This window comes from Triticum urartu, chromosome 6A (genome assembly GCF_056163025.1).
Source record: "Triticum urartu cultivar PI428250 chromosome 6A, HENAU_Tu73, whole genome shotgun sequence".
Taxonomy (NCBI): Eukaryota; Viridiplantae; Streptophyta; class Magnoliopsida; order Poales; family Poaceae; genus Triticum; species Triticum urartu.
Window position 1 is genome coordinate 546,786,984 of NC_141878.1, and position 7,483 is coordinate 546,794,466.

Consider the following 7,483-nt stretch of genomic DNA (forward strand, 5'->3'; position numbering starts at 1 on the left):
CCACCGTCGTGGGACCAGACCGCTCTCCTCTACTCCGCCATGAACAACCTGTCTCTGCGGCCTCCGGCCTCCGGCGAGTGGTACCTCGACACCGGCGCATCCAACCACATCACCAACGACGCAGGTAACTTGAGCTCGTCTTGTTTTTCATCAAAGCATCCATCTATCTTGGTCGGCGATGGTTCTTCCATGCCGGTCCATGCCATCGGCACCGCCTCTCTCCCACCCCGCCCCTTCAACCTTAACCACGTTCTATTTTCCCCCTCTGTCATCAAGAACTTACTTTCTGTACGGCAATTCACCACTGACAACTTTGTTTCTATGGATTTTGACCCTCACGGTTTTCTTGTGAAGGATCTGGCGACCAGGACCCCTCTCATGAGGTCAAATAGTTCCACCGGCCTCTACCCGTTCTTCGGCGAGTCGCCCACCGCTCTCACCGTGGACATCAGCGACTTGTGGCATCGACGTTTAGGGCACCCTAGCCGTGCCTCTTTATCTCGTTTAGCTAAAGATTTCCCTTCCTGTAACAAAAGCAAACCTCCCTCGGCCACTTGTGAGGCTTGCCAGCTTGGGCGGCAGCCATAGCTTCCTTTCCATAGCTCTAGTTCTTCTACTACTTCTCCCTTTCAGCTTATTCACTGCGACTTATGGACGTCGTCGATCCCTAGTTGTTCTGGCTATGAATATTATTTGCTCATCATTGATGATTTTAGTCACTACTCCTAGAGTTTTCCTTTGCGTCATAAATCCGATGTCGCCGACGTTCTCATCCGTTTCTATGCCTACGTGCTCACCCAGTTTCAGCTTTGCATCCAGTGCATTCAATGCGACAACGGAGGGGAATTCCTCAACGTCCGCCTCCGCTCCTTCCTCTCCGACAATGGCCTTAGCCTACGTCTTTCCTACCCCCACATGTCACCACAGAATGGTAAAGCCGAGCGCGCCATCCGAACCAGCAAAGACATCATGCGTACCCTACTCCTCCAAGCTAGCATGCCACCCAAGTTCTGGGCCGAGAGGCTCAACACAACCACTCATCTCCTCAACCTACGCCCCTCCCGTGCCATCTCAAACAACACCCCCTTCTACATGTTACACGGCATCGCTCCTACATACGACCACCTTCGCACGTTCGGCTGCCTTTGCTACCCAAACTTGTACGCCACCCCACCCCACAAACTAGATCGGCGGTCCCGTCATTGCGTTCTTCTTGGTCTTCCCCGTGAACATAAGGGATACCGATGCTTCGACCTCGAGTCCCATAAAGTGATCACCTCCTGTCATGTCATCTTCGACGAACACGTCTTTCGTTACGTAGAAAATGCCTCGCCCGAACGTGCCACAGAAAATCCCATGCACAAAACACCTGACCCGATCCGCCTCGACTGCCTCACCACCTACCCGACCGCACCTGCCGGCGTATCTGCCTCGCTCCGTGCAACCAATCCCGCCCCAGCCCCATCCTCCTCGAGATCGCCACCCACCAGCCCCGACCCCCTGTCCCCGACGCTCCCGCATCGGGACCCACCACCCCGGACCCCACCCCCACCACCTCTCCCCCATCGCCACGCCACCCGCTATCGGCCACTTCCTCCATCAGCACCACCCACGCCGAACCCAGCTCGCCACCTAGTCGGCCCCACCCGCCTCGCGTTGTCCCCATCACCCCGCAACGTAACGCTCACACCATGCAAATGCGCGGCAAATCAGGCTTTTTACAACCCAAAACGCTCTTCTCTCTCGCCGCTGTTGCCACTGAACCCACCATCTCTCCCATACCCTCCACCTACAAACAAGCGCTTAAAGATCCGAACTGGTACGCCGCCATGTGTGATGAATATCGTGCTTTGTTGCAAAACAATACGTGGTCTCTTGTTGCCCGTCCTGCAGGTGCTCACATGGTGACTGGGAAGTGGTTTTTTCGCCACAAGCTTCATCCCGACGGCAGTCTCGCTCGCTACAAGGCCAGGTGGGTTCTCCACGGCTTCATGCAACGGCCCGGCATCGACTTCGGCGACACCTTCAGCCCCGTGGTGAAGCCGACGATGATCCGTGTCGTCCTCAGCATCGCCGTCTCGTCGGGTTGGCCCGTCCATCAATTGGAAGTGAAGAACGCCTTCCTCCACGGCGAGCTTGACACCACCATCTACAGCCAGCAACCCTCCGGCTTCGTCGACGCCGCCCAGCCTACGCACATCTGCCAGCTGCACAAGTCCCTGTACGGGCTTGCCAGGCGCCGCGGGCGTGGTTACATCGCTTCCACGCCTTCGTCCTCACTCTCGGCTTCCACGCCTTGACGTGTGACTCCTCGCTCTTCATCCTCCAGCGCGGCACTGGAACCGCCTACTTGTTGCTGTACGTCGACGACATCCTGCTCACTGCCAGCTCCGACCACCTGCTGCGCTCCATCCTCGCCGCTCTCCACGCCGAGTTCGCCATGAGCGACTTGGGTGAGCTCCACCACTTCCTCCGTGTCACCGCGCACCGTACTACCGGCGGGCTCCTCCTCTCCCAGCACCAGTACGCGCTCGAGATCCTCGAGCGCGCCGGCATGCTCCACTGCAAGCCAGTCACCACGCCCGCCGACACCAAGTGCAAGCTCTCTGCGACGGATGGCCTTCAGTACTTAACACTGACGCGCCCTGACCTCGCCTATGCCGTTCAACAACTCTACCTGTTCATGCATGACCCGTGCGAAGTGCACCACACCATGCTCAAGAGCGTCCTGCGGTACGTGTGCGGCATGGCTCACCTCGGGCTTCATTTGCGGCACTCCACCAGCACCAACCTCGTCGCGTACTCCGACGCCGACTGGGCCGGATGCTCGGACACGCGCCGCTCTACGTCCGGCTTTTGCATCTTCCTCGGCGACAACCTTGTCTCCTGATCCTCCAAGCAGCAGCACACGGTGTCACGCTCGAGTGCGGAGGCGGAATACCGCGCCGTGGCGCATGTTGTCGCGGATACTTGCTGGCTCCGTCAACTGTTGCATGAACTGCACCGACCACCAGCGAGCGCGACGATCGTCTACTGCGACAACGTCAGCGCCGTCTACCTCTCCTCCAACCTGGTGCAACACCAGCGCACCAAGCACGTGGAGATTGATCTCCACTTCGTCTGTGAGCGCGTCTCCTTCGACGACGTTCGTGTGCTCCACGTACCCTCGACGTCTCAGTTCGCTGACATCTTAACCAAAGGGCTGCCGTCGACCATCTTCTCCGAGCTCCGTTCCAGCCTCAACATCGTCGACGACCCTGCTGTGGCTGCGGGGGGCTGTTGGAACACGTCCACCACTGGCCGGACGGCAGCCAATCACGCCCACGTCCGTCCCGCATGCAGTCTAGCTCACGATCGCCAGGAGCTTCGCTCCACTCATCTGTACCCGTGTATATATAGGGCTTTGCCCTCTGATCAATGTATCCATCGCATTGTATCCTTCTTCTGCTTGCAGGTTCAATAAAAAAAATATTGGTCACGTAATCGACTTGTAGTATGCAAATGATCAGTATGAATGACTTCTCATGATGAACACTGCTATGCACACGACGCTTTTATCACATCCACGCAGGATGCTTCACATCAAGCCATCCAATCTTGGTAGAAAGTCCAGCACATCCGTCTGATTGCCCGTCGTGCATAAATCGTGCATGAAGTGTCTAGTTCCATCTCATGATATCGAATTCACTTACAAGCCTTCTATAGTGACGGGATTTAGAGAAGTTCAGAGAGAAAGGAGGGTTTTTTTAGTCCAGAGAGAAATGATTTTTTTTCTTTTTGAGGGATCAAAGAGAAAGGAGCGGTTGACCCATTCTTCTCGAGCGGCGTGACTTGATGGTGCGCTTGGGCCTTGGGCCGTGTGGGGTGCTTGTCAGTGGGGCCAACGGTGTTGTTGTTGTATGGAACCTATATTTTAATTTGAAAAGGCATTGTTTTATTTTTTATTTTTGTAGGAGTACCGTTCAACGGTTCAAGTTGTACCGGAATTCTTGCGGCCACGCTGGACCAGCTGATGCACGGATGATTTTAAGGTACTGTGGCCACGACAGTTGTCCCAAAAATTAGGGAAAAGCTTACGGTCATCCGGCGGATCGTAGTGGCCATGTCCGCCATCTCCGTCGCATGACACGTGTCCAATTGATGTCTTGCATGTCATTTTTTGTCAAACGCGATTTCAAAACAGAGGCTATGTTTCAGAAACATATGCATTATTGCAATGGTCTATGATGGGTCCAGTTTTACAACAAAACCTCTATTGTGAAAATTTTCTGCAACAAGACCTCAGTTGCAAACAAAAATTCAACAAAACTCTAGTTGTAAAATTTTTTCGTGACAAAACAACCCTTACAAAAAAATTCTGCAACAAGACCTATGTTGTAGAAATAATTCCGCAATAAGACCTGTGTTGTAGTTATGAAGGCACACTCGGCTCGCTTGATGCGGCAATCCGACGAATCGCGAGCCGGCTGATCTTTTAAAAATATTAGCCAGTGGACACATAGCACGCCCCCAAAAATTATCATGGAATCGCTTTAACTTTTTTCTTGCGAGTGGAATCACTTTATTTTCAACTAATGAAATATCCACAAATGAGAGATTACTAATAATGCTCGCTTCCAAAGGAGTAAAATAAGCACGGCAGCAGCAGGCACATATATGTCGATAAATTAACAAGGTAATGCTTATTACAGCTTGCTAACAAATATGTTTCTGCATTCCAAAGGAGTATTACAGTGATTGGTACTAGTTGCTTGTAGATAACAAGTGAAAAAAAGATAAACAAGTCCTGTAGATTATTGAACTTTATTGATGAACACGACTATACTCGTGTCACAAAATTATCGGTATCTCCATATGACTCTTCAATGGAGTGTCTTAGACGAGCAAAAAAAATGGAGTGTCCTTGACGAGCATCTCCACCCGCATCCCCAACAGGCCCCAAGGCGTTTTTTTAGCGCCGGCGGTCGAAAATCGGCCCAGTCGCGTCCCCAGGATCTTATTTAGCGCCGGTTTGGGCCGAGATAACAGTCAGTGAACCTGAGCCGAACCCATGCGCTCGGGGGTCGCCTGGGGGCGCCGACAGAAGCGAAAAGGGGCGTGGGACCGCTCTTTCGACGAGAGGAGGCCTTTTTCCCCGCTGTTTCCTCCCGCTTTCCCTCCTCGGTTCCCTCTTATTATCCATTCCTCCCGCCAATCTCCTCCTCCTCCCCTCCCAGCCGGCCGCCATGCCGCCTAAGAAGTACGTGGCCCGCTGCGCCGCGACGGATGCCACCGCCGCCGCCACCCAGCCGAAGCAGAGGAAGCAGAGGGCGCCGCCGTCCAAGCCCCCGGGCATGTCTAACGCCGACTGGAGGACGAAAGTTCAGCGCCGGGAGGCTGTCAACACTGACTGGCGGAACAGGGCAATCGCCAAGAAGGCCTGGGACAGGGCGGCACTCGCGGTTGTGGCAGTGGCGAAGCAGGCGGAGCGCTCGGCCGAACAAACCGAGGCGGCTCGCGCGGGGATGATGAATCCACCTGGCGGCCACGACCCGTACGCGTCTTGGAGCCAACAAAGCATCAGGTCTCTGGCCGGCTTCTCATCATCGCCACAACCCTGGGGCTGCACGTCGTCGCAGGGCTACGCCGACGGCGATGCGCACGGCGGGTTCAACCCCAACATCACCTTCCCCCATGGTCACCCGACCCAGCGCACACCCTCGCCCGCCTTCGCCGGCGTGCAGTATCCTTCGTACACCTACTCGCCGCCGGCCTACGCAACCTCCCCGATGCCACCTCTCCACCGTGGCGCGCTGCTCTTCTCACAAGCCTCCTCGTCGCATCTCGACGACACCGACGCGACGGAGGCCGACATGGACGACATCATCATGACTGGCTCGACCGCCGCCACTTCCTCCCCCGGGTTCACTGCCCAAGACAACACAATGGACCTCAACGGCTACATGGACGACGAGCTCGACTACGGCGAGGAGGAGCCAGAGGAGGAGGAGGAGGAGGAGCCGGCACCTGCTCCGGCAAGGAAAGGGAAGAAGAAGAAGAAGAAGTGGGCGGCCAGGACCGGCGAGCCGCGCATCAAGTGGGCGTCCAAGGAGGACGAGTGCCTCACCGAAGCGTGGAAAGTCGTCTGCCTCGACCTGATCACCGGCACGAACCAGAGCGTCGACACATATTGCGAGTGCATCAAGGCCGAGTTCTACGAGCGCAAGCTCGTTGACCCTACTTCAAAGGCGTCTACATGCAGCGCGGGTCGAAGGCAATGGCGAACCATTGGGGGCTCATCCAAACGGCGTGCAACAAATGGCATGGGATCATCGAGGAGATCACGGCTCACCCGGAGAGCGGCGCCAGCATCGAGGATCAGGTATGGCACGCCAGTCTCTCCCTTTTCTTTTCGCCGTGTGCGCGCCCGCTGATTGTTGTTCCTCGGCGCAGCTGGTGCGGGTGTTTGCCATGTTTTGCGAGGACAACAACGAGTCAACGACCAAGATTTCAAGTACCTCCACGTCTTCAAGTGGATCGAGAAGTGCGAGAAGTGGGCAGATGTCCGGCGCACCCTTGCCAAGGCCAACGAGACGTACACGCTGGACACGCCGATGCCGGGCGCGGCCGACGGGCGCCCGGACGGCAACAAAGGGGCCAAGAAGGGGAAACACACCAAGTCGGCTACCGCACGTGTGCAAAAGTCCATCGAGTATTGCCTCGCCAACGCCCGGACCTGGGCCGCCCTGCGGGAAGAGAAAACCGAGGCACGGTGCTCGGCGTTGATGACGAACAACACTGTCAAGCTCGACATGCTCTGGACCAACGTCGCCGCAAAGAAGAGGAACACCAACCTGGCTTTCTTGATGGGTGGGGCGGACATGCTCCGGAGCGACGACGAGCAGCTCAAGGCGTGGTACCTGGTGGAGCGCGGCCTCACACAATACTTAGAGGCATAACCGCATGGTGGTTTTGTCGCAAGAGGGGTCATCTTCACACAATCCCATGTAATGAACAAGAAAGGGATAATAGAGAGTTGGCTTAGAGTTGCCACTTCACACAATACTTAAATAAATCATACACCATCCAAAATACACACATAGACCGGCTACGGTCAAAACCAAATAAAAGGAAGATAAACCCAAATGCTAGATCCCTGATAGTCCCAACTGTGCTCCACTACTGATCATCAGGAAACGACACATAATAATGACCAAGTTCCTCGTCGAACTACCACTTGAGTTCGGTAGCATCACCTGCACTGGTATCATCAGCACCTGCAACTGTTTTGGAAGTATCTGTGAGTCACAAGGACTCAGCAATCTCAAACCCGTGAGATCAAGACTATTTAAGCTTATGGGTAGGATAAGGTACTGATCGAGGTGGAGTTGCAGCAAGCACTAAGCAAATATGGTGGCTAACGTACGCAAATAAGAGTAAGATGAGAAGCTACGCAACGGTTGTGAAGCTAGAAGTGATCAAGAAGTGATCCTGAAACTACTTA

General features: G+C 55.0%; 1 pseudogene; it reads left to right on the forward strand.

Moving 5' to 3' along the window:
• Positions 1–5,225: 5,225 nt before the first annotated feature.
• Positions 5,226–6,938, forward strand: LOC147966202 (uncharacterized; annotated as a pseudogene).
• Positions 6,939–7,483: the final 545 nt, after the last annotated feature.